The sequence below is a fragment of the Nyctereutes procyonoides genome, unplaced genomic scaffold (assembly GCF_905146905.1).
Source record: "Nyctereutes procyonoides isolate TBG_1078 unplaced genomic scaffold, NYPRO_anot_genome, whole genome shotgun sequence".
Taxonomy (NCBI): domain Eukaryota; kingdom Metazoa; phylum Chordata; class Mammalia; order Carnivora; family Canidae; genus Nyctereutes; species Nyctereutes procyonoides.
Genome location: NW_026575051.1, coordinates 11128426 through 11131535, shown reverse-complemented (window position 1 = coordinate 11131535; position 3110 = coordinate 11128426).

Genomic DNA, 3110 nt, shown 5'->3' with positions numbered 1-3110 from the left:
AACATAGGGAGAAAGGGAGAGAGTAGAGTTGGGGATGACAATCCAATCTACCACAATGTGTTACGGGCCAAACCCAAGGAAATGAGAGGGGACAGAAAGTCGTTGACATAGTCTATGCAGGTCCACCTCTTCGGGCACAGAGAAGGGTGGAAGAGGGTAGAGGTGTTTGAAGAGGCAAACAAAGATAGCTGTGCAGGATTACATGAGTTAGTATTTTTAATGAGTTTAGGATAGTGATTGGCATGTAGAAAATACTAGAAAGGGGCAACTTCGTGGCTCAGTTGTTAAGTGTCTGACTCTTGATTTTGGCTTGGGTCATGATCTCAGGGTTGTGGGATTGAGCCCTGAATTGGGCTCCACACTCAGCGCAGATTCTGCTGAAGATTCTCTCTCTCTCCTTTTGCCCCTCCCCCACCTTGCTTGTGCTCTATCTCTTTCAAAAAATTTTAAGGAAATACTATGCAGTTAACCCTTGAACAATATGGGTTTGAACTGCAGGGGTCCACTTATACACAGATTTAAAAAAAAAGATTTTATCCATTCATTCATGAGACAGAGAGAGAGAGAGAGAGAGGCAGAGACACAGGCAGAGGGAAAAGCAGGCTCCCTGCAATGTGGAACTCAATCCCTGGAATCACGACCTGAGCAGAAGGCAGATGCTCAACCACTGAACCACCCACGTGCCCCGATTTTTTGTTTTGATAAATACTGCACTGTACTGTAAAAGTATTCTCTTTTGTGTGAGTTTCTTAATAACATTTTCTTTCTCTAGCTTACTTTATTGTAAGAATACACATAACGTACAAAATCTATGTTGTTTACATTATTAGTAAGGTTCTCTGTCAACAGTAGGCTATTAGCAGTTAAGTTTTTGGGGAGTCAAAAGTTATATGAGAATTTTCAACTACACAGGGGAATTGGGCCCCAAATTGTTCAAGGGTCAACTGTGTTTTTGTTAAATGAAATAATAAAATATGATACAATTGAGAATTATATCTTTTTTAAAAGATTTTATTTATTTATTATTGAGAAGCACAGAGACAGAGAGGCAGAGACACAGGCAGAGGGAGAGGCAGGCTCCATGCAGGGAGCCCGATGTGGGACTCGATTCCGGATCTCCAGGATCACACCGTGGGCTGCAGGCGGCACTAAACCGCTGACCCACCCAGGCTGCCCTGAGAATGATATATATATTTTTTAAATTTTTTTTTTTGAGAATGATATTTTTAAGAATATTTAAATACTGGGAAAAAAGAAAGAGAAAAAAAGAATATTTAAATACTTAAAAGTTCACAATTAATTGTTAAGTGAAGGAGGTTATAAAGCAGATGTATGTTAAATATAATTTAAAAACGCAATGTACCTAGAGAAAGTACTGGAAGGAAACTCAGAAAAATATTAATATTGTTGCTGGTAAGTAGACCCATGCGGAATTTTTTCTTTATGTGCTGTGTTCAGAAATAAGTTGCCATATGCAGTCTCATCGGATGTGCACTGCATAACTCCAGGGAGTGGTCTTTATCCCTCTTCACGTTTTTGGCTTATACAACCTCCTTTCTTGTCTATAGCTTCTAAAATGTACATGTATTACTCTGTGTAATCAAACAAATGCAGTTTTAATAAACTGCAACCTTGCTTTTTCTCCCTAACACATGTACAAGACAACTGAAGTTGAACTAGCTTGGCATTTTTATTAGAGTAGGAAATAAATGATCTTGGTACTCCAAAATGATTGTTGCAGGCGCACTTAACAATGCTTGAGATAAGCGGGGCATTCAGTCACCTCTGCAGAACTGAAAGTTTCTTCAGGCATGTAGTGTAAAGAAAAGAAATGGATTTGGCCTGAGTGTTATTAAAATAATAAAAATTAAAATAATAATAAGCAAAATAACAACAAACCACGAAATGTATTTTAGTCACAGGAGAAATCCAGAACTGGATCAGAAATGATGACTGTGAGAATGGAACTTTCGTATTAAATCCACAATGGAGAAGATTTAAAGTAAGTGAAGACTTCTTACTCCATGGTCAGGACAAAAGGAAAGTGTTTTTTTGTTTGTTTGTTTGTTTGTTTGTTTGTTTTGGGGTTTTTTTGGGAACCTGGTTCTTTTTTTGGGGGGGGGGGACATGGTTCTTAATGGCATCCAGACGAACCCTGCACTTCCCGGTCTCTGCATTTCTTGTTACATGAGAAGATAAACACCTTTACTACTTAGACTATATAGTTGGATATTCTATTACTCAAAGACATAAAATATTTATATGCTCTTTGAAGCCCTTCCCTCCCTAGAGTTAAAAATCCTGTCCCGTGTGTGTTCACAACCTCTTGCGTGTACCTTTATTTTATTTATTAAAAAAAATTTTTGTTTAAATTTATTTATGATAGTCATACAGAGAGAGAGAGGCAGAGACACAGGCAGAGGGAGAAGCAGGCTCCATGCACTGGGAGCCTGACGTGGGATTTGATCCCGGCTCTCCAGGATCACGCCCTGGGCCAAAGGCAGGCGCCAAACCGCTGCGCCACCCGGGGATCCCTGTGTACCTTTATTTTAGTCTTGTTTATGAAATCATCCAAAGAATTTGTGAATTTTCTTTTATTTTGTAACCTCAGGATCCTTCCAGGTATCTAACATAGAAACATTTGTGTAGTAGATACCAGTCAGGATCCAATGAATTTACTCTTCTGGGAGGTGTAGAGGATGCTCTTTCTTGGGAGTGTGGAGAAGTGGTGGACTCAGCCTGTGCACAAACAAACATGAGTAATCTCATTGCCTGGGTGAGGCTGTCGGTAAAGGCTGAGTCAGAAATAGCCTGGTGAACTCTTGCCTCAAGCCCTGAGCCCCTGGAGGTACACTCCCGAAAACTGGTAGACCAAAGCAAAAGTCACTGTAGATGCAAGATGACAGCAGAAGCGTACATCTCTTCTTCTATTTAAATTTTTAGGATTATTTTTAGATATTAATTACATTTTATTTTTTAAGAAATAATTTTGGAGATTAAAATGTTGGCTTCATTACAAAAGTGGGTTGGAGAATGTGCTCTAGTTGTTAAGTCAAATGGGCTTGGTGATACTCTCCTATTTTGAACTTATCTTCTAAAATGTCATCTTC